At 48.5% G+C, this 24,495-nt stretch overlaps 1 pseudogene across 1 annotated transcript in view; it reads right to left on the bottom strand.

Annotated features, from left to right (window-relative positions):
• Positions 1–18,047: 18,047 nt before the first annotated feature.
• LOC309333187 (adhesion G protein-coupled receptor D2-like) overlaps positions 18,048–24,495 on the bottom strand; it is a 94,655-nt pseudogene continuing 88,207 nt past the window's right edge. Inside the window, exons 10-11 of the transcript in view lie at positions 21,145–21,259; positions 18,048–18,270 (exon numbers count right to left, since the gene is read on the bottom strand). The product of the transcript in view is annotated as an adhesion G protein-coupled receptor D2-like (transcript). The remainder of the gene's footprint in view (positions 18,271–21,144; positions 21,260–24,495) is intronic.

Below are 24,495 nucleotides of genomic sequence, written 5' to 3'. Positions count from 1 at the left end.
CAGCAGTTACAGCTTTAGCTGCTTTAGCAAATTCATCAGTATATCTCTTTGGAGGTTTACATTTTGTGGCTCTTTCAGACCTGCGAATAGGACGTAAGCCTTCAGCGCTCTCCTCTTCTTTCTTAGGAGAAAAGTGGCCTATAGTGAACGGTGGTTCCTCCAATTCTTGATCAGAGCCTGCAGAGGGTCGCAGAGAGGCATTAGCACTCTTGAAATCCTCTGAATCACATGATTCAGTTTCAGATTCAGAACCTTTATCAGTGGGTGTGGAGTTTTGCTGCTGTTTATCCTCAGACTCTTCACTGTCATCAGGATAACATTGGAAAATTCCCACATTCTTCCCCCACTTGGCATTGTACTCAACACTTCTAGTGAGCCTAATTGTCCTAGAGTCAGTCAACATTACTCTGTAAGAGCCTTTCTGATATCCTAGAAAGATACCATGCAAACCACGTTTGCCTAACTTGGAGCTTTGTGGTTTGTGAACCCACATGTCAGATCCAAAAATTCTCATGTGCTTGATGAATGGTTTCTTGCCAAACATCTTTTCATAGGGGGTACAGCCAATCGGTGATGATAATCTGCAATTATGAGTATAAACAAAACAGCTGAGCGATTCTGCCCAATAACGCTCTGGAAGATTGTGATCATGCAGCAAGGTTTTCAAGCCTTGAAAAAAAGTTTGGCTTGCCCTTTCACAAAGTCCATTCATCCAAGGAGACCGTGGACTTGAAAGGTCATGTTGAATTCCTTTCTCAGTCAGAAAAGCTTCAAACTGCTGAGAAGTGAATTCTCCCCCTCGATCTGTAAACAAATATTTCACCTGTTTATCATGCACGTTTTTCAACCAAGCGCAGAATTCCTTGAACCTAGGAAACACTTCTGAATTCTGCTGGAGATTGAACACATGAATATACCTGGAATATGAATCAATGAGGACCATGAAGTATTTGGCTCCACCCAAATAGGGTGCTAGTGGACCAACGAGATCAGCATGCACTACCTGGTATGGTTCTGTAGCTTGTCTACTAGGTACCTTACCTTTTGCAGCCATTTTGACCTTGTTTGCTGCACATGCCTTGCACTTCATGTGGTACCTGCAGAGTTTAATAGTCATACCTTCAACTAAGGCAGGCATTTTGGAAACTGCCTCGAAGTTTAAATGACCAGGTTTCCTGTGATAATCATCAATACATCCTGCATGCAATACCTTGTTAGTATCTGCAATACAACAAGTTTCATCCTGCACAACATCATCAGAATCATCATAATGCAATACAAATAAATGATCAGCATGCAATACAAAGTCATCTTTCTTGGTGATGGTGCACTTCCTTTTCTTGAAGGAAATGTCTATGTCCTGTTCAGTCAGCTGCGAGGTGCTCAATAGGTTGTGTGCAGCATCTGGAACAAAAAGAACGTTGCGTATCGATGCATCCAAGCTGTGAAGAACAACCGTTCCATAGTGTTGACTGGAGATCATGTGGTCATCCGCTTGGTGAATCGCACCTTCCTGCAGAGTAAAGTACACGAACAGGTGTTTGTCTCGACACATGTGCCGGGTGGCTCCCGAGTCTATGATGAACGTCTTCTGGACCTTTGGAGTGTAGCGTGAGACCATAGCCTTGTGTTGCATTGTCCTGAACTTCTGACCTTTGCCTTTGCCTTTTCCACGCGTTGAGCTTTCGCTGCGCTGCTCTGTTGCTTTGGGATGTTTACAATCCCTTTTCACGTGACCTAGACGTCCACACGAGTAGCATTTCACTGCCTTCAAAGCTTTGGCGCCATCTAGTGGTTGCACTGCATTCTGGCATGACGTCTGTGAGGACTCCCCCTTAGTGATGCAGCTAGCACTACGCCGATCTGCTTCATTTAACACCACAGCAGTGACAAGCGCTATCGTAAGCTGAGCAGTAGGCAAAACAGCAAGTTGGCTGGCGATCGCTTCCCAACTTGAACCCAAAGAATGTAGAATCATAAAGGAATACACAGCCTCTGGAAAGGTGATTCCACGCTGTTGCAACTCATGCCTGAGATTCTGCATTTCCATGAGGTCTGCTCCATCAACAAGTGCCATATCATGCAGCTTGGCATAAAAGAACAAAGAAGCACCCACTTCTGTTCTCAAATGTGACTCTTGGAGCTTGTCCCACATCTGTCTGTCTGAGGTCTCATCGAGCAAAAGACATAACTCTTCAGGGGACACAATAAGTGTCAGAGTTCCCCTTGCTTTGGAATCCTTAGCCTCCCATTCTTGGGGCAACTGGAGCTGTGGGGCATCTGTTATCACATTAAACAGACCCTCTTTTCTTAGCAGGGCTTCTGCATACTGCACCCACTCCTGATATTTCCCCTTTGTGAGCTTAGGAATTGCCATCGCATTTTGAAGGGCCTCCTGTACTTCAGCATTAGCCATGTCTGTGTCTTTAAGGCAGGCTCTGTCTGTTTACAAGCAGCTGCATTTCAAACGGCACACTGCATGAAGCTTTTGCATTCTCCTGATCTTCTGCCACAGCCGATCAGTGCTTTGGCTAAAAGTTCAAAGTCCACCCTTATTGCCAATTAATTAGGGACTGGCAGGCTTCCCGGGGCAATGAGTACATACCTCTCATCCATCTTCTTGACACGCAGAGAAGATAAGCTGCATTCTGTTCTTCTGGGTCCGAAACCAAAAATGTCAGACTTGTGTTCCGTTACAACCGACCTACTCCTCCGCTCGAGTCCTTCGGAATCGCCTCTGATGATGATTAACGACCTGAGCCTCTGATGAGCCTCCAGGCACGTTCCCCATTCAGCAGAGTATCAAAGCAGCAGAAGTGATGAGATTTATGAGCTACATCGCAAAAGAGTTTTATTTCTAACTACGCAGACAGAAAACACATCCTCTCTCTGTGAAAGGCAGAGAGCAACTCAACAACAAAGGAACAGGAAACAGTAACTTCACATCCGTCTCCCATCTTCTGTGAGACTTCCAACAGTTTGGAATCTCTGGAATGTAAACAGAGTCTTGTGACTCCAAGCACTGCACAGTGGCACAAGCAGAAACTAACAGGAGGACCGTGACAGAAGCCAGAGAGCACGGAAACGCCGTTTATCTTCCCACCGCAGCGGTACCTATTTACCTACTTGCATTGGCATGCTTTTGAACTGCTAGGTTGGCAGGAGCTGGGACAAAGCAACGGGATGAACCAAGTCAGATCATTGGTCCATCTAGCTCAGTATTGTCTGTACAGACTGGCAGCAGCTCTCCAGGGTTTCAGGTGTCCCCCCCCCCCAGCCCTACCTGTAGAAGTCACTGGGGATTGAACCTGTGAACTTCTACATGCAAAGCAGGTCTCCACTATTGAGCTACAATCCTGATCTCACAGTCCTTTCACATTCTTGGTTACTCCAAAATTTATTCATTGAGCAGTATAATAAGTTAAGGCAGGGGAAAGAAATTTTGTTGCTGATATGGCTCAGCGAGTGAGAGTCGGACGTCTTTGCAAAATCAGTTCCAGATCTAACTTCTGCCTGACCTTAATTTCATGGCTATCCTTTTGGCTTACTGATGCTTTGCCATGTATTTTAAACAGGAGTGCTTAGACAGAAAGAAAGGTTGGGTGGAAGAGGTACAGAGAGAGAAAGGGGCAGAAATGCATGGGCAAAGACTGTGTGCTTCATGAGAGTGTGTACAAACACACACGGGGGGGGGGGGGGTTGCACACCCACAAGCAAGCCCTCACCCCCAACAAAATATTTGAACAAGGGCTCTCATCTCAAGATGTCTAGGTTTTGTTCAGACCTACAAGTAAAGAAAATAAGTCCCTATTTAGTGAGCTTAAAACAATTTGCAGGGAAATAGGGGCTTTGTTGATGGAGGGTCAGCGACCTCTGAGTGCTCACAGCACCTGTGGCTCACTCTTCTCTCGCTGCCGCTGGGTTCGTTGTTTTATTTTCCCCAGTGCTTTTTTTTTGGGGGGGGGTTACTCAAGGGTACTCAGTACTGCCACCTTCCCCCAACCCCGTTAAAAGTGCAGCACTTACTGTAACAACTTCATGGTGAGTACCAGCACCATTTTTCTAAAACAAAACACAAACAAAAAAGAACCACCATTGATTTCCCCCCATGAGAGCAATTGGGGGTTTGGTGCTACACTGCGCAGCCCACTGTCCAGGAACCAAGCCTCACTTCAGGTTCGCACATCCCCCCCCCCCCCGGTGAGATGAACCACACTTGGAACTATGTTAGGATATAGTTCCATTCCACCCTTAGAACAGGCATGTGGAGTTGTTGTATGTCACATGTCTGTTTACTTCCAGCACAGTCTGCTGGGAAGGTCCGTTGTATATAGCTTTTACCTATGCTGTTTGCTTGGACACGAAGGGAAGCAGACATGTTTTTTCCTTTGTCCTGATGCTGAATAAATGCTTGTAAATGTGCTTACATATGCCTCTGTCTGCTACTTCTGTTGCAAAGAGTTCTTATCTCTGCTGGCTTGCATGCTCAGTCTCTAAAGCTTTCTGAGGCTTGAGTCACAGTTTTGATGCTGTTCCGAGAACCGGAGTTCACCCGGCTGCCGGCCGGTGGGCTGGAGCCAGCTGGGGGCCTGCCAATTGCCCCCGTCTCCCCGGATGCATCCCAACAACAGGTTTTGGGCCCAGATCCATGGCGCTTACACGAGAGTAAGGCTGCTGATGGCTGCTGCGAGACGCGGCAGAGACAGAGGTATGTGAAGCAAGACTTTTTTGTGCCGCCGCAGAGAGTGTTTGAAGTCCAAGCCAAGCAATTAGGCTGGAGAGAAGCAAGCTGCACGTCTGATTTACGACGTGCTTAGAGATAAGGCAATTGTGAAGAGCATCCAGCTCCCGCCTGCAATAAAAAGCAGGAATGGATCTCTTACAAGCCTCAGATGGGACCCCATGTCCAAAGCTTAATGGCCACAATTATCAGCCCTGGGCAAGGTACTGTGAGGGTCAATTGAGAAGGCTTGGAGTGTGGCACACTGTGTCTGAAGTCCCTCCAGCTCCTCTGACAGATAGATGGCGGGCTGATGATTTAAAGGCCATAGACGTGATCGTCTTGTCCATCTCTCTGGAGGAACTCATAACGCTGGCTGGCAACACGACTGCACATCAGATGTGGTATGCTTTGAGAGATGCACACCTGGCAGCGTTTCCAGCACAGAGTTTGACTGCGTCAAAGGTCTTGGCTGTTTCCCAGATTGAATATGATCACAGGGATGCCAAGGGCGCCGGTTGCAAACTGCAGGGGGAGCTGGCTGTGACGTCATCCCAGACAGCATTGCAGCCACCAGGGGGAGCTAAGGCGTTGGCAGCTGTGAACTCTGTTTCCTGTGAAAACCAAGGTCACCTTTGCAGAGGTCCAAAGGCGAAAGGTAAACTGAGACAAAAGTCTGCAGATGGCAGGAAGAAGGGGGGCCAAATCCCCAAAATGGTGCAGAACAAGGCTTTATTTGCTAGCACTGCTGCTCCAAAGGCCAAAGGCAAATTTGTCGTCGATTCAGGAGCTTCGCAGCACATAGCGAAGGATCTACACCTGTTTATTTCCTTAATGCCACGGGATAGAGAAATCCAACAGGCTGATGGTAAGACTTTGAGGATCACAGGAGTTGGGACAGTGAAACTGGCCACACCACCATCAGTAAAGTACTGTTTGTTCCAGATTCTGTAGACAATTTGCTCAGCATCCCACAGCTGACTGAGCAAGGCTTTGAGATTTCCTTCAAGAAGGACATCTGCGTCATCACAAAGAAAAAAGAGAACATTTTGCATGCTAAGTTTGTAGATGGTTTGTTCTTGACAACTTATGATGACAATGCTGTTGCTGTGTCTAATGTTGAATCTTGTTGTGTTACACAAACTAACAAAGTTCTTCATTCAGGATGCATTCACGAACAGCACAGAAGATTTGATCACATGTCATGGCAAGCGCTGGCTAAGATGCCTGGGATGGTTCAGGGTTTGACCATTAAGCCCTGTAGGTATCACATGAATTTTCAGTTACTTTTACTCCTTTTTAAACGCAGAAGGAGACAATGGAAACAATGTATTTCTCTTATTTAACTAGCTGTCAACAACAATGAACTTTCCCAAAACATCGGTCTTGCTAGCAGCCCATTTCCAGGTTCAGAGCGGTGGTAATTTGACTTTCTTCCCTCTCTCCTGCAGGCTTACGCGATCCAAAATTTCCCCCCTCTTCTCCTGCTTCCAAGGGGGGTTTAATGATTTTAGCCGATGGAAGTTTAATCCTTTACAGAGGACTTTCCAAGACTTTAGCTTACAAGCTCTTTGCTTCAATCTATTTACAAAAGGGGAAGGCGGACTTCCTGTTTAGAGCCTCCCCGTTTCGGTGCCAAATTAAGACGTTTAAGAATCCAATTTTCCGTTCTACTCACGGGTAGTTGTTTAGAATCAAATTGTCCACAGGAAAAAGTCAGCGCAACAGCAACAGCAATGCGGCTTCACTCCGTGAAAAAAGCAATCAATTCGAAGCACCGCACCGCTCACCCCACGTCGCTCCGGATCCCCGAAACCGGGTCTCCCCGCGAGTAGGGGAGGCGCAAAAGGTGCCAGCCGAATCCCACGTTCACAGGCTTCTCCTGCCTGTGATTTTAGTGGGTCTCCGCCTTCGCCGTGGCGGCCAGACCCTAATTTCCACAGAGCGAATTCCTCCCGATCAGAGGAATTCCGCCATTGCCGGAGGCGCCAACCCAGAAGTCTCCAACATCACAGTCTCAGTCTCAGTCAGTTTTATTGCACATAGCCAAAGGCTGCCGCAACGTACACAGAATTATTTGACAAATAAAAGAAAATATACTGAATTGGTAAAAAAAGACTTAAAACATTTATATTATTAAAACATTATGTACTCCAAACAAAGCTATAAAAATACCCCAATGTACAAATAAAAACATTAAACAATAAAATTCATAAGCTAAAATCATCATATGGTCACTAATGTTAAAAACAATATCAATTAATACAGTGTGCAATTTATACTCAGAGTGTGGTGACAAAGATAGAGCATAGCCTGAGGTAGATAGATGGGATCAAATAAATTCATCACCTTTACAGTTAATGGCTACCTTGGCTATATAATTTGCTCTAATTTTCCTAGCAGCAGTTGCAAAAAGTGCTACCTGCCAGGTCACATACTTATCTGTGTCTGCAAGGAGATATAACATCATGTCAAGGGAGTTCTGGGCAGGGGACCCTGTCATTATAGGTACCAAAAATCTTTTCCTTGCATCATTATATAACGGACAGTGCAAGATATAATGCATAAGGTCCTCTACTTCAGAACATCCCCTAATGCAAACATGTTCGGTTTTTGGTATGTGTCAGGGGTTCAGGGAGAGAGGCGCAGATGAGGGAGGAGACAGAGAGTGAGGGGGAAGGATTCCAGAGTGACGAGGAAGAGGATGACAATGACCCAAGATTGTCCATGAGTCCGTCCAGTGAATCGGAGGACTCCCAAAAGGGAGCCCCTCTGGTCAAGCCAAGGGAAGCTAGAGGGGGAAGCAGTCAGGAGCAGGGAAACGAAGGGGGAACCCCCAGTGGGAGTTGGAGAGCGAGACCGGCTGCTCCGCTGGAACGGAGTGAGGGGGGAGGAGTGACCAGTGTGTCAGAAGGAGCAGAACAGGAAGCAGAGAGGGGAAGGAGATCAGGGCAAAACGTCCTGCCGGAAGGGGAGGAAAGTAGTATCGAGGGCAGTGTAACTGTCGAAGGCAAGGTCAGGAGCAACGTACGTGCGCCAAGTTCAAAATGGGAGGCGCGCGGAAATGAAGAGAGTCCTGGGGAGGAGCCTGGTCCCAAAGCCCGAAGGAGGGGGGGAGGAGGCGGCAGAGGACTCAGCCTCTGGAGAGTCCCGAAGGGAGAGAACACAGGTGGGCAGAAAGACCCTGCGGAAAAGGAAAGAGAGAAAGAGGTGGACCAGTACAAGCCTCTTAAACTGGTGTAGAGGGGGGACTGACTCAGAGGGTACTTCAGCGGTCTAAGCGTAACAGACGTAGAGTCACGGACCTCGGATGTAAAGCTAATAATGTTCTTCAATAAAAGCTTTTGTACATAAGCTGGAGTGGACTTTGGTCTCTTGTGAGCTGGGACCACGGGTGACTCAGACAGTAAGTACCCTCCCACAGAACGCAAAATTTTTTTTTGCAAAGCTCACGAACGGTAGCGGCCATGAGTGCGGAGGAGCAACTAGCAACGCTGCGCAACGCAGTTACAGAACTCACCGCTGCAGTCATTGCATCTCAGAAGAAGAGTGATGAAGCGGAGAAGCGCTGCCAGGACCTGCAAATAAGGTGGGAGCGTGCAAGCAAGGAAGGGTTCCCAGGGTCCGGATCAGAGGGAATTGGACTTGGAAGGCGGGGGGGGCAGTCTAGTCACCCACTTCGATGGGAACCTAAAGCACTACCCAAGTTTCAGAGCTGACGTCTTGTATGCACTGCATTTGCTTCGTAATGACTTTAAAGATGAAGAGGAGAAAGTGGGGTTTATTGTGTCTCATTTGCATGGGGAGGCAAGAGCTTGGTTGCGCAATTTGTGGCGCGAAGACGGCCCTGCCCGCCGCGATTCTGATGAATTTATTAAAGCGATGGACGCTTGTTTCCAGTCAACCGTGGATCTTGATCTTGCACGCAGGGAAATGCACGGGTTGCGGCAAGGCAGAGCCACTGTGCGTCAGTATCATTCGCGATTTTTCGCCTTACTGACTGTCTTAGGCTGGGAGAAGGACTGCAAACCAGTGAGAGATTTGTTCTGGGAGGGTCTCAGCGGCCCCATAAAAGATGAACTTGCCAGGGGAGACAGACCTCAGACCCTGGAGGACGTCGTGCAGAGGGCTCTTGCAATAGGGGTACGGCACGAAGAACGTCCTTGGCACAATGAGGAGGGACGCCAGGCGCGTGCACTGGCAAGGACGCCTCCTTTTCTCCCCAGAGACTTCAGCCAGGCACATCCCTCGCCTCTGGCGCGGCAGGGGGAGGAACCGATGGAAATTGGTGGTGCTAAGGCTCAAGCAACAGCCAGAGTCCCAGCATCCGGGGCAGTAAAGGCGAAGCCTCCTAGAGGGAACAGGAAATGTTACATCTGTGTCAGTGCACAGCACATGGCGAAAGAGTGCCCCCAGAGGCCCCAGAAGCACACTGCAGCCTTAGCAACAGTGGCAGCAGAAGTGATGCAAGAGGAGCAGCCTCAGGGAAACGACAGTGCCTGGCTGGAAGCAGAGCTGCTGGGGCTCAGCCAGGCGAATCTGTAGAGCAGTCCCCAGTGCCCTTGCAACGTACAGACCCTTTACCACCCAAGCCAACGGTGCAGCTCACTGCAACACTCCAGTTGCCGAACGGAAACACCTTGGAAGTCCCCATCACGATCGATTCTGGGAGCAACGCGGACTTTGTGGGGGTGCATTTCGTCAAGCAGCATTGCATAGCGCTTCTGCCCGCGACAACGCCTCTCAACGTAGTCACGGTTGATGGCAGGAAATTGCTGGGAGGACAAGTTGTGCAACAGACGCCTCCCATGGAGATGCGGATTGGACATCATAGAGAAGTCATCAGCTTCAATGTCACCCGCCTGTCGGACACGCCTATAGTACTAGGCATGAGTTGGCTGGAGAGACACAGTCCTGCGATAGCGTGGTACCAACGGCAGATCACCTTTTGCTCATCGTACTGTGCTCAACATTGTATCCAGTCCAGCCAGGAGGAGGGGGCGGAGCAGCAGCTGCAACTTGGCATGGCGCAGGCAGTTCCTCGCAAGTACGAGAGTTTCCTGGAGGTTTTCTGCGAGAAGGAAGCTGACCAGCTGCCGCCCCACAGACCTTACGATTGCGCGATCGACCTGTTGCCGGGGGCGCAGCTGCCGACTGCGAAGCTGTATTCCATGTCTGAGGACGAGATGCAAGAACTCAGGGAGTTCATAGAGCATAATTTGAAGCGTGGATTCATCCGGGAGTCCAAAGCAGTGGGGGGCAGTCCTGTGTTTTTTGTAAAGAAGAAGGACACGCCCCAGAAGAGACTCATTGTGGATTACAGGGCCGTAAATTCCATGACCAAGCCCAAGGCCTTCCCCATGCCCAAGATTGATGACCTCCTAGCGACCGTGCGGAAGGGGAAGATCTTCACCAAGTTGGATCTGCGTGGAGCGTATAACCTCATCCGTATCCGGGAGGGCGATGAGTGGAAGACGGCCATGTTCACGCCTCTGGGCACGTATGAATACAGAGTTATGCCGTTTGGTCTCCAAAATGGATCTCACGTCTTCCAAGCCTTTATGCATCACGTGCTGGCGGGGCTCCTCTACAAGAAGTGTGTGTGTTTCCTCGACGACATCCTGATCTTTTCGGAATCGCAGGAGGCTCATGAAAGGGACGTGAGGGAGGTCCTGCAGAGACTGCGAGAACACAGGCTCTACGCCAAGTTGGAGAAATGCCAGTTTGATGTGACGGAGGTGGATTTCCTCGGCTACAAGCTGTCTGACAAGGGGCTGGCCATGGACAGCGTCAAGGTCCGCGCCGTGTTAGACTGGAAGAGCCCACGCAATCGGAAGGAGGTCCAGAGATTTGTCGGGTTCGCCAATTTCTACCGCAAATTCATCAGGGGTTTTGCAAAGGAGACGGCAGCAATCACGGACACCCTCAGTTCCAAGAAGAAGAAGTTCGCTTGGACGGAACAGGCGGAGCGCTCTTTTAGGAAGCTTAAAAGCCTCTTCGCTTCCGAGGAGCAGCTGATGCACGTGAATCCGGGCAGACCCATGCGAGTAGAGACCGACGCCTCAGACAGAGCGGTGGGAGCCGTGCTCCTGCAAGAAGATTCCCAAGGAAATTGGAGACCCTGTGCCTTTTACTCCCGAAAGCTCAGCAAGGCGGAGCAAAACTACACCATATGGGACAGAGAGCTGTTGGCCATCCACGCTGCCTTCAAAGCGTGGCGACACTTCCTCATAGGTGCCAAGCACACAGTGCAGGTCCGCACAGATCACAAGAACTTAGAGTATTGACGCACGGCGAAGCTCCAGAGCCAAAGACACATGCGCTGGGCGGAATTCTTCGCGGATTTCGACTTCAGGATAGAATACATCCCGGGAGATTCCAACGTTATAGCCGACGCGCTCTCCAGGAAACCGCAATATCTCGAGGAAGCAGCGCCAGTGGCAGCCAAGCACATTTTCGCACCGCAGGCGTGGACGTGCGCTACCATCGCAGTCGACCTGGACGCGGTGCGACGTGCGTTGCAAGTAGATCGATTTGCACAATCCAAGATGGAGGCGCTGCGCAGGGGATCGCAGAGAGACGATGAGTTCCAATTACGCGACGGGCTGTTGACTCACAAAGGTGCCCTCTACGTACCGGGCGAAGAGCTCCGCGCGAGGGTTCTGCAGCAGTTGCACGACGCCCCCAGTGCGGGCCACTTCGGCAAGGAGAAGACAATAGAACTGGTGGCCAGGGACTTTTGGTGGCCCCAGATGCGGGGAGAGATAGCGGATTACGTCGCCAGGTGTGACACTTGTCAGAGGTCCAAGCCAGTGCACCAGAAGCCAGCGGGGTTACTGGAACCGCTGGAGACGCCACAGCAACCGTGGGAGAGGGTGGCGCTGGACTTCGTCACTGACCTGCCCAGCTCCAGAGGCAAGACGGCGGTGCTGGTGGTGGTGGACCTGTTCACCAAGATGGCGCACTTCATTCCTTGCGCGAAGGTGGCGACGGCGGAACAGACCGCCAAACTCTTCATCGATCACGTGTTCAAGGTGCATGGGCTGCCACAATCCATCCTGTCCGACAGGGGGCGCCAATTTGTTTCTACTTTTTGGCGGAAGCTTCTAGGTATCCTGCATGTCAAGATCAACCTAACGTCGGCAAGGCATCCGCAGACCAACGGCCAAGCAGAGAGAGTCAACGCGATCATGCAGCAGTACCTGAGATGTTACGCCAATCAGCGCCCGGCGGCGTGGGTGGACTACCTGCCGATGGCGGAGTTTGCCTACAACAACACGAAGCACGCGTCGACGGGGGTGACGCCGTTCTTCGCGAACAATGGTCGTCATCCCAGAACCTTCCTGGGGTTCGTAACACCGGGAGAGGGGGTGACGCAAGAAGCCGACCAGTTCGCAGCAGAACTGCAAGAGGTGCACGAGGAGCTGCGGAGACATTTGGAGCTAGCCAAACAAGCATATAAGGTGCAGGCAGACAAAAACAGGAGAGTGGGAGAGGACATCCAGGTGGGGGACTGGGTATGGTTAGCAGCCCAAGCGATGCCAGCCAGGTCGTTGGCTAAGAAGAAGCTGGGACACAGGCAGCTAGGGCCATACCAGGTGGAGGCTAGGATCAACCCTGTAGCTTTTCGACTGGCCCTCCCCGAAGGTTCCAGAGTGCACCCGGTCTTTCATAGGTCGGTGCTCACTCCCTACAAGACCCCGCACAGGTTTCAGGAGTCTGAAACAGTACCGCACGCACGCACTCAGTCACCCGAGAGGGAGGGGGCGCCCAGGGCCGAACCGCTCAACGAGGTCACTGAGATCCTGGACTCGAGATGGGGGGTAGAGGGAGTAGAATACCTTCTAGCCAGAGAGGGTACCCCGACCAGTGCCAATATTTGGGTGCCGGACTACGCTTTAGACGAACCTCTTCTGAAAGACGAGTTCCATGCACTTTTCCCGCATAGACCCATGCCAGCCGAGTATTTTGATGACTGGCTCTTTACGCCCACACTTTCAGACAGTACTTTCAGGGGCTTTTCTTCCGCCGAGGAGAGAACGCCAGACTCAAGCCCACCCAGGGGATCGTGTTCGGGGGTAGACACAGAACCCTCTTACTGGTGGGACGAGCAACCAGAGGACGACTGGCGCAAGAAATGGCTGACGGGGCCTTGGCAGGCAGCACCAGACGAAGTAGCAATGGAAGAGGGAGCCAAGAACACCTTGGGTGAAGAACCCGCATTCGAACACACATACACCGAGCTGCTAGCAGAGGACATTGAAGCAAACGAACTGTATCCTGCATCTACCTCCGAGGAGCTGCGGCTCCCACGACCTGCCTCCGAGGGCCGGGAGGGGGGAAGGGGGGCTTCGAGGGGGGGATGGATGTCAGGGGTTCAGGGAGAGAGGCGCAGATGAGGGAGGAGACAGAGAGTGAGGGGGAAGGATTCCAGAGTGACGAGGAAGAGGATGACAATGACCCAAGATTGTCCATGAGTCCGTCCAGTGAATCGGAGGACTCCCAAAAGGGAGCCCCTCTGGTCAAGCCAAGGGAAGCTAGAGGGGGAAGCAGTCAGGAGCAGGGAAACGAAGGGGGAACCCCCAGTGGGAGTTGGAGAGCGAGACCGGCTGCTCCGCTGGAACGGAGTGAGGGGGGAGGAGTGACCAGTGTGTCAGAAGGAGCAGAACAGGAAGCAGAGAGGGGAAGGAGATCAGGGCAAAACGTCCTGCCGGAAGGGGAGGAAAGTAGTATCGAGGGCAGTGTAACTGTCGAAGGCAAGGTCAGGAGCAACGTACGCGCGCCAAGTTCAAAATGGGAGGCGCGCGGAAATGAAGAGAGTCCTGGGGAGGAGCCTGGTCCCAAAGCCCGAAGGAGGGGGGAGGAGGCGGCAGAGGACTCAGCCTCTGGAGAGTCCCGAAGGGAGAGAACACAGGGGGGCAGAAAGACCCTGCGGAAAAGGAAAGAGAGAAAGAGGTGGACCAGTACAAGCCTCTTAAACTGGTGTAGAGGGGGGACCGACTCAGAGGGTACTTCAGCGGTCTAAGCGTAACAGACGTAGAGTCACGGACCTCGGATGTAAAGCTAATAATGTTCTTCAATAAAAGCTTTTGTACATAAGCTGGAGTGGACTTTGGTCTCTTGTGAGCTGGGACCACGGGTGACTCTGACAGTATGCCTCTGTGTCTCCCATCTCTATAAGCAGAGCTTATTGTATTTAGTCGTAGCTCTGTAAAAGCTTTTCGAAGTTGTGCAAAAGTCAATTCATTAAAATAAGATATGTGTTCATTGACCTCTCTAAGTTTAAAATACAATGGGGCGCATGTAGATGTGCACATAGAATTTAGATCGTTTTTAGTTGCCACTGCCCTTATGGTTCATTTAAAAATATTTTTCTGTGAATATGAGGGGAGTTCTTTAATCTCAGTCACTGAGAGGTCATATTTGCCCATCAGTTGGGCAGCATGATGTACCCAGTTTTTAAGGGGTAATCCATTTGAGAGCTCAATCAGGCATTTTTTTGGTAGCCTAGTGTTGTCCATCTGTTGAACTCTAAACCAGTAACAGAGAATTCTTTTATCTATTTGGCTCTCTATGCTCAACATGCAAGTTTCCAACCTGACCATGGCAGATTGCACGTCTTTGGGTAAACCTAAAAGAACTCTTAAAAAATAATTCTGTGGGGGTTCCAGACCGGAGACCTTTGAGGTACCCCAAACCTCTGCACCATATAAAATCTGGGCCATTGTTTTTGCTTTATACACAGATAGAGCTGGGTTGACCAGATTTCCACCTTTACAGGCAGCGAATTTCAGAATGGCTTCATTATTAGATGTTAGGATATAATCTATGGTGCTAGTAAATCCTCTGGGGGAGATAAAAGTAAAATAACCCTCTTGATCCCCTTGACCATGCCCATTGCATAACAAAAGGTTATGCTTTACTATAAGTTCACAAAGATATTTCTGGCTCATAAGATCAAGCCTCTGGATAACTGTTTGTTGCTCTTCCTGAGGGAGATTCCTAAAGGACCTGAGAAAATCCTCTTCCAAAGGATTTACAGAGTGCTCAGATTCCTGAAGATGATTGTCTAGAGGAATCGGCTGTTCCTTTTGGCTCACCTGGTTATTTTGATGTTGGGCATGATCCTGCGAATTCAACTCAGGCATGTCTGTTTCCTCCCCACCTGTCAAGTTTTTTTGTGATGTCATTACTTCCATTGGGGATCCAGGCTTTGGTTTTGTGAGCCCCTCTGAAGCACCAGTCCTCATCTTACATAAGGGTGCAACAATAGAATTGTGAAATACCCGGGTTGGAAAAACTCCTCTGCTTGACAATCTGAATTTCAGCTTGTGAATCAGTGAGGGCAGTCTAGTAGAGGAAAAAGTTAACATAATTTTTTGGCTTTGATTTGTGGTATTCAAGAGTTCAGTCCTAACGAGATCGATCTCTGTAAGTCCAATGCCAAGTAAGTCTGATAAATGTTGTTTGGAACGCTGGGCACCTTTCCAGCTAGGAGTTTGATCTGGCCTTCCACAAATTGTCATGCAGATCATTTTTGGTTGGAAGATTAAATAAGAAGAGTTTGTTTTAAGAGCCTCTGCATGTTCTATGTTGAGCTTAGGGGTCTGCTCTTGTTGTCGCCAATTTCCTTTGGTACTATGGTGTTCTGTTGATGCCTGCTTGTTATTAACTGATAAACTGTGGACCTCTTTGGATAATTGGGTTATTTGAGAGGCAATACCTCTAATTTGCTGGAAGATATGCTCAACAGTTCTTGCAATTAGAGTTAATTGGGGGCTCTCCCTACTTGTTATTCCTTCCTCTCTGAGGAACACAGGATCAACTTGCCCCATTGCTGGATCCAGTTCCACGCTCTCACCTTGAATACTCTCCCCACACTCACAATCATCTTCAAGAGGAGAAAATCGGTTTTTTGTTGGAACTATAAAAGCAGATTTGTTAAAAAAGTCCTCTATTTTAGATTGTTTGGGAACCGGTGAGAGAGCTACATCCTCTGGGTCCCTGTGGCGTTTACTAGCAGGCATAGCGTCACCGTGGGGAGTAAACAAGGAGAGGTTTCACCAACCAAAAAAGAGAGAAAAAATAGAAAGTGCTCAGTTTGTTCAATTTAAGAGCTTCTCTGTGTGGAGACTGCCAGGAGTTTCAGGAACAAAGTATAGAAGGGAGTTGGCGGTTAATAGCTAGCAGCTGGCGGCCTGCCCAGGATGCTTCACAGAACTGATGTTTCTCATAGCATAGACAAGAAGGTGCTGTTAGAATCTCAGTAAGTTAAAAAGTAGAGAAGTAAAAAAGGAAAAATTACTTCCCTGGGTGGCAGTCAATGCTAATTACAGTCCTGTTATCTGCGGAGCTCCGAAGCCTGCTTGCTAAGCCGTCACCATCTTGGACCGCCTCCCCCCAACATCACAGGATGCAAGAGATGTAAACACTGAAAGGGCCGCTCTGAAAATGGAGAATTGGGACTGCACTCATAATATTTCCTTTCCAGAGGAAGAACCCTGAACTTTCTTTTACAAGCTGCCAGGTTCAATCCTGAAACACCTAGTGTCATTCAGCCATTCATTTATTTATTTTACATTTACAGTATATATCATCTTTTCCTTCAGGGAGCTCAATGTGCTGCACATGGGTCTCCTCCTCCCCCATTTAATACCCACAACCAGTCTGCGCAGCTGGTTAGGCTGAGAGGCAGCAACTGCCCCAAGGTCATACATACCCAGTGAGCTTTATTGCAGAGTGGGGATTTGAACCCTGGTCTCCCAGGTCCTAATCCAACGCTCTCTCCATTATACCACACTGGCTTTCACTATGATGCTAGGCAATTGACTGGTGGGTGGCTCCTCCTTCCTACCAAAATGACCCACAGAGGGAGGGAGAGTCCTGGGTCTAGGCTGCTGGCTTGATTCAGTTCCACACCCATGGCATATGCAAACCAGGGTCAGAAGCAGCACACTTTGAACATCAATTGCTGGGGTGCAGTGGCGGAAGGCGGAAATTTCCTCATGCCCTGCTTGGGGGCTTCCCAGAGGCATCAGATTGTGAGAAGCAGGAACTGGGCTTTTTCCCTCCTGGACTGTCTCTGACCCTCCATGTCATCCACAAACATAGGATTGGGGTATGTGCACAAAAACATATTACTCTTTTTTTTAAAAAGTCATATGGTAATTCTTGACTAGGGCCAGCCCTGTCATTAGCCAGAGTGAGGTGGCAGCCTCTTGCAGCTGCAGTGACAGCCTCCAGCCCTGTTTAGTGAAACTTTTAATGTTTAACAGACTATTGTATTTTAATATTCTGTTGAAAGCCGCCCAGAGTGGCTGGGGAAACCCAACCAGATGGGTGGGGTATGCACAGTGGCGTAGCGTGGGTTGTCAGCACCCGGGGCAAGGCAAGTAATTTGCGCCCCCTAACCCGTGGATTTGCGCCCCCTAACCCGTGGATTTGCCCTAACCCCAGATGTTGCGCCCGGTGCGGCCGGCCCCCCCTGCACCCCCCACGCTACGCCACTGGGTATGCATGTATGTATGTATGTATGTATGTATGTATGAATGAATGAATGAATGAATAAATAAATAAATAAATAATATCCAGCAATTCTTCCTGAAACCACCGGCTGTGCTTCACAGCCTGGCCTGGCCTGGCCTTGGCCACCCTCAGCTAGCCTGCTTCTCTGAAGCGTGAGGTCGGACTCTGTTCTCATTGTTTCATCTGCTGGTCCACTCACCTTCTGGGTGAGGAATGTGAGGAGGGCACAATCTTACCCTTTGCCTCAGGCAGCAAAACATCTTGGGCAGCCCTGGTCTGCACCAGTGTCCCTTCACAGGAACATAGCAAGTTACCAGACCTTTGTTCCATCTATCTAGCTCAGAGGTTCCCAAAGTGGGCAGTAGCGCCCCTGGGGGGCAGTGGAATTACCTGGGGGGCACTGAGAGGTAAGGGGGCAGCAGGGGGGCATTGGAAGTGTAAGTGACTATCAGGCTCTGAAGCGCTGGTATCACTGGATCAATTCAAGTTCATCCGTTTTGCTGAGTTAATGAAACTTACTAGTTTCAACTGCATTTTGAACAAATGGGAAATCAACACTGTTTGACGGTGTTGTGATCTTTTTTTAGTGGGTCGTGCAAACTGCTAATCTGAATAATGCATTTTATAGGGTAGAGTAAAGTCACTGGGGATGAGTTGATGAAACCAAGGGGGCAGTGGCCCCCCAAAGTGGGGGAGCCACTTCTCCACACCAATGGACAGAGTTTCAAGCAGAAATCTCTTCCAGCCGTACCTTGATCTGTGGCTCGGGATCGAACCCAGGACCTTCTGCTCTGTCAATGAGCTATGGTTCTTCCACATACTCCATGCCCTTCCACAACCATTGCCTTCTTCTCCCCTGCTCCACATGTTTATCCACAAAGATGCCCATTTGCAGCAGGATTGGACTGCAAAGTCTCACCTGGACCCGGTGCCAGAGGCGGTAATGCACGGTGGTGCTGATTTCCTCGTAGTCGCTGACCAGAGAGGAGGAGATGATGGAGGAGCCTGCCTGGGTGCTCAAGTACCTGGGGCAGAAATTGAAAAAGTTTGTTTGTTTATTTATTTACTAGACACTTTTGTTTTTTGCCAAAGCAACTCAACCACTCACCAACAAACAAACCCACATATACACATTAAAATATGGCAGGGATGGGCATACATTAATACATCCCACTTACTCTAAAAGGCATAGATAAGTAAAAGCCAAAGGCCATGTTTAAAAGGAATGTTTTCGCCTGGTCTGCAGATATGTAACAATGGCACCACGGGAGCCTCCCCGGGGAGAGCGTTCCACAAGCAGCAGAGGTGCCATGATGACCCTCACTTTTAGACTCCAGGGCCAAATTCATTCTGCTCACTTGAGCTTTAGTAGTCATTAATTTGTATTAGTAGGTGTGCTGCATCCACAGTTCTGCTTAATTCATGAATGCTCATTGCTGTCCTGAGGATTCTTGTAGCAAACTTTTGTTATTTCCTGTTGTGATTTTATAGTGAATTTTGTAAAGTGCCACCTTGTGTCCACCCCCCAAAAAAACCACACAAGGGTGGTCCACAATCTATTGCTTATCACACACAAATACTGTACCTGAGCTATAATAATACAAGAAGAGTTTTTCTGGATCAGGCCAATGGCTCATCTAGCCCAGCCTCCTGTTCTCACAGTGGCCTATTACGGGAAGCCCACAAGCAGGATTCAAGCACAAGAGCCCCCCCCCCCCCAGCAATTGGTGTTTGCACATGTTGCTGCCTTTGATCGTGAAGGCGGAGCATAGCAATTGTGGCCAGGAGCTATTGATAGCCCTCTCCTCCTCTGTGAATTTGTCTAATCCTCTTGCAAAGCCATGTAAGTTGGTGGCTCTCACTGCCTTTTATGGGAGCGAGTTCCATAGTTTAGTGATGCACTGCAGGAAGAAGACCTTTCCCAGAAAGACCATTCAATTCTGCGGTTTTCACCTCAAGGCAACAACTTTTGTGTCAGGATTTTCACTTTTTGAAACATGGCAACCCTAATATACATCCTTCTTTCCATCATGGAAACACACATCTGGTTCCCAGGTGGTCACCCACCTATAAAGTGACCAGACCTGGACCTGCTTAGCTTTGGCTAAATGGTGCCATTATTTGCTTTAGGAAGCTGTTCTATACCAAGAAAAATCATTGGTCCACCTAACTCAGGTGAGTTTACATTGCCTTGGTCAGACCACACCTGGAATACTGTGTCCAGTTCTGGGCGCCACAAATTAAGAAGGATATTGACAAGCTGGAAGGTGTGCAAAGGAGGGCAACCAAGATGATTCAGGGTCTGCAAACCAAGTCTCATGAGGAACAGTTGAAGGAGCTGGGTATGTTTAGCCTGGAAAAGAGGAGGCTGAGAGGAGATGTTAGAGCCAACTTCAAATATCTCAAGGGCTGTCACATGGAAGAGGGAGCAAGCTTGTTTTCTCCTACTCTGAAGGTGAGGACTCAAACCAGTGCCTTCAAGTTACAAGAAAGGAGAAATTCTGACTAAGCATCAGGAAGAACTTTCTGATGGTAAAGTGCTGTTTAACAGTGGAACGGTCTCCCTCAGGAGGTTGTGGGCTCTTCTTCCTTGGAGGTTTTAAAGCAGAGGTTGGGTGGCCATCTGTCATGGATGTTTAGTCGGAATCTCCTTTCTTGTAACTTGAAGCCATTAGTTTGAGTCTTGCCCTCCAGAGCAGGAGAAAAGAAGCTTGTTCTCTCTCCCATGTGACAGCCCTTAAGATATTTGAAGATAGCTATAATATCTTCTCTCAGTCTCCTCTTTTCCAGGCTAAACATACCCAGCTCCTTCAAGCACTCCTTGTAAGGCTTAGTTTCCAGACCCTTAATCATCTTGGTCGCCCTCCTCTGCACATGTTCAGAGGAGAGGAGAGATATAGTGGTCATGGAAGACTTCAACTTCTCCAATATCTGTTGAAACTCAGACGCTGCCAAGAATGTAAGGTCCAACAAATTCCTCCATTGCCTCACTGACAATTTCATCCCAGAAGGTGGAAGAAGCAAGAAGGGGATCATCTATCTTGGACCTGGTCCTCACCAACAGGGAGGAGATGATTGATGAAGTGGAAGTGCTCGGAAACTTGGGAGGAAATGATCATGTCCTCTTGGGTTTCATGATACAGAGGCAAGGGAAAGCTGAGTGTAGTCAGACATGCACTCTGAACTTTAAGGCGGCCAATTTTAAAAAGCTTAAGCAGCTACTGGGTGAGATCCCATGGTCAGAAATACTCAAAGAGAAGGGAGTCCAAGATGGATGGGAGTTTCCAAAAGGAGAAATATTGAAGACCCCCAATTACAGACAATTCCAACAAGAAAGAAAAGTGGGAGGCATCTAAGGAAACCACTGTGGCTGCATAAGGAGCTTACAGATGAGCTGAGAGTCAAGAAATGGCAAAAGGGGGAAATCACTAAGGAGGAGTATGCACGAGTAGCCAACAGTTGCAGGGGGAAAGTCAGGCTGGCTAAAGCTCAGAATGAGCTCAGGCTTGCAAGAGAGGTTAGAAATAATAAAAAAGGGGTTGGGGGCTATGTCCGAAGTAAGAGGAAGAACAAGCAAGTGGAGGGTCCTCTGCATGGAGAAGAAGGGGAAAGGCTATTGGGTGACAGACAGAAGGCGGAACTACTAAACACCTGCTTTGCCTCTGTCTTCACCCAAAAGGAAAGTGATGCCCAACCTGGTGATAACCAAATCAATGATGTATGGAGGGAGCTGCAGTCTAGGACAGGAAAAGAGATGGTAAGGGAACCCCCAGCTACTTTAAATGAATTCAAATCTCCAGGGCCTGATGAGCTGCAGCGTACTAAAGGAGCTAGGTGAAAAATAAATCAGGAGGTTGGGGCAGGTAGGAAAGGCCTGAGCAATGACCTGATTCACCTATCTCCTGCCTCCGTCTGACACTGCTGCATCCTTGAGCACAGCATTGCCACTGGTGAGATGGCGCTGGAGGGAACTGTAGCCATACCAGGTGTTGGTCATGGTGATCTGGTGCAGACCTGGGCGGGAAGTAACAGAAGCTCCGTGGCCTGGTTGTGGCAGGGACCAGGCTGTCCGTCATTTATTTGCATCATGTATATTGATTATTGATTATTTAATTTCTACACCACTTAATATATTAAAAATATCTCTGAGTGATGTACAAAAACCAGGTAACTCAAACAAAATATTACTAAAATACTCAGTTGTTATATTAATACAAAGTTACAAAGATATATAAAGCAATATCAAATCATTTCCCTTATGACATACCCTGTTTGGTGGGATTTCATCTTACATGCAACAAACACAAAACAAAACAAATTCCTTCCAGTAGCACCTTAAAGACCAACTAAGTCAGTTCTTGGTATGAGCTTTCGTGTGCATGCACACTTCTTCAGGTGTATCTGAAGAAGTATGCATGCACACGAAAGCTCATACCAAGAACTGACTTAGTTGGTCTTTAAGGTGCTACTGGAAGGAATTTGTTTTGTTTTGACTATGGCAGACCAACACGGCTACCTATCTGTAACTGCAACAAACACAGACACACAGGGCGCACCTCTCCATTGTACAACGTGAAATTTGGCTTTCCTGACGGTCTTAAGTGCCTCACCAACCAAATATTGAGTCTCACTCAAATATACTGTGCTGCCTTTTTGCACTTCTAGGGTTTTTTTGTTGGGATACTGCCAGGGAGACAAAGTCCATCATGGCTCCCAAGCCGTCTCCGGACGTCCATCGACCTCCCGTAGAAACGCAGTATCAGCAATTAGCGACACGAGCTCCAGAAAATAGCTTGTGACATTCCAGAGCAGATGCACGCTCTATCAGCAGATAATGCACAGCGAAAGATGCATGCAGAAGAGCATTATTTAGAAGTTTATTCAGCGTTGGTCAGAACAAAGAAAAAAACATGACTGCCTGCTTCGGTCTGCTCAGGCACACAGAGAAATGAAAGCATAGACACAACAGAAACATCCTGTGAACAGGAAATACGCAGACTCTGTGACTCACAAAGCCTACTCTCTTTTAAGGTGGAACGGAAATATCCTAACATCCTCCCCCTTTCCGTGTAACCTGTAGTACCTGTGGTTGAACCCAATTGCAACCTCTGTACATAAACCTTAAGTTGTTCTCTGTTAACAACCTTAGACAACAGATCAGCAGGAATTTCATTTCCTGCCATGTAGGACACCTGAATGACATGTTGGACAACTGAATGAGTCCTTTCTGAATACACTCTCTTGCACGATGTAGCTTAATCTGCAAGTACTTGGTTCTTTGCTTGCAACTCTCTGAGTTCAGCAAAGCCAAACAGGATCTATTGTCTTGATACACTTGTATAGGACATTTCACAGAAACTCCGATGTCCTTAAACAGTTGCATCAACCATTCACAATCCATGAGTGAAAATGACAGAGCATTGAGTTCTGCTTCACAGGAACTTAGGCTAACTGTCGTTCGCTTCTTGCACAGCCAGTCAAACAGACAGTGGTTGTACATGTAGCACACTCCAGAAGTGCTTGTACCATCCGTGGTGTCACTTCCAAAACTAGCATCTGCAAAGATTTCAAGACCTCCAGTCTTCTGACTGGTGAACCTCAGCCTGTAGTGCATAGTCCCTTTCAAATAGCGGGCTATGCGCTTCAGAGCTTTCCAATCCTGAACAGTAGGATTGTTAGCATGTCTGCTAAGCAGGTTAGTGCTTACAGCAATGTCAGGTCTTGAACATCTAGCAATGAAATTCAACTTGCCTAGAATGCATCTGTACAGCGTAGTGTCAGAAAACGCTTCAGCAGTACTATCTACCTGGTAACCTGTCACCATCGGTGTGTCTGCTGGGTTTGCATCAACCAAATTCAACCTGGTTAATACATCAGCAATTTTCTGTGTTTGGTGTACCAGAAAATTACCTGCTTGGTCCCTCTCCACCTGCAGAGAAAGATAGCTGGATACCTCACCAAGATCCTTCATGTCAAAGTGCTCCTTCAGCTGAGCTAGGGTGCTTTGGTAAAAAGCCTGATTCTTCCAAAACATCAGAAGATCATCAACAAAACATAAACAATACAGTTTGTTTTGCCCCTCCTCCTTGACAAACACACACAAATCAGCTTTGCCCTGGTGAAAACATAGAGAAAGCAATGTCTCAGTGAGTTTTGTGTTCCAACACCTGGCACTCTGCTTGAGACCATATAAGGATTTCCGCAGTTTACAGACCATTCCCTTCTGTATCTGCATTCCATCAGGTGGAAGTATGTACAGCTCCTCCCCCAAAACCCCGTACAAAAAAAGCTGTATTAATGTCGTGATGGGAAACATGCAATTTCTCCTCTGCAGCAATCTTGAGCATCAGCCGAATGCTCTCATATTTGATGGTGGGTGAGTAGGTCTCGTGGTAATCCTGTCCTGGTACCTGTGAAAAACCTCTGGCAACCAATCTGGCTTTGTGTCTGACAACCTTGCCATTCTGGTCTGTCTTGGCCTTGAAGACCCATTTGCTGCCAACCAGTCTCATTCCTGGGACAACCGGTACCAGCTCCCAAGTTTGGTTCCTATTCAAGGAATCAACTTCAGCCTTCATGGCATTTAGCCAAGGCTCAGCATCTTTAGAGGTTAACTCCTGAACCTCTTTGAAGCTTGAAGGTTCCCATACCTTCTCTGAGCTACTAAGAACAGCAGTTGCTGTCTTAGCAAACTCATCAGCAAATCTCTTTGGAGGTCTGCCTTTGGTCGCCCTTTCAGACCTGCGTACCAGATGCAAGTCTTCTGGACTCACCTCCTCCTTCTTAGGAGAAAAGTGACCAATGGTGAACAGTGGTTCTTCCAGTTCATTGTCAGAAGCATCAGATGGTCTGACTGAGGCCTTTGCGCTCTTGTAATCTGCTGTGTCATCACTGTCGCTGACACCAGCAGCAGCGCCGCCCACTGAGCTGGAATCCGAACTCTGATCATCATCATCATCCTCAGCTTCCTCAACATTATCTGGTTTTTTCACATCACCTTCATCTTCCTCTGGGTAACTCCGGAAAATTCCCAGATTTTCCCCCCACTTAGGATTGTACTCAACACTCTTTGTGAACTTAATGGACTTAGAGTCAGTCATCCATACCCTGTATGTACCTTTTTCGTACCCCATGAACAAACCATGTGCCCCACGCTTCCCAAGCTTGATGCTCTGTGGGGTGTGTACCCACATGTCAGAACCAAAGATTCTCATGTGCTTGACGTTAGGTTTCTTACCAAACATCTTCTC

Source organism: Podarcis erhardii (assembly GCF_964252035.2).
Source record: "Podarcis erhardii genome assembly, chromosome: W".
NCBI classification, from domain to species: domain Eukaryota; kingdom Metazoa; phylum Chordata; class Lepidosauria; order Squamata; family Lacertidae; genus Podarcis; species Podarcis erhardii.
Note: the sequence above shows the minus strand (reverse complement) of the source record. Positions and strands in the feature narration are given on the sequence as shown.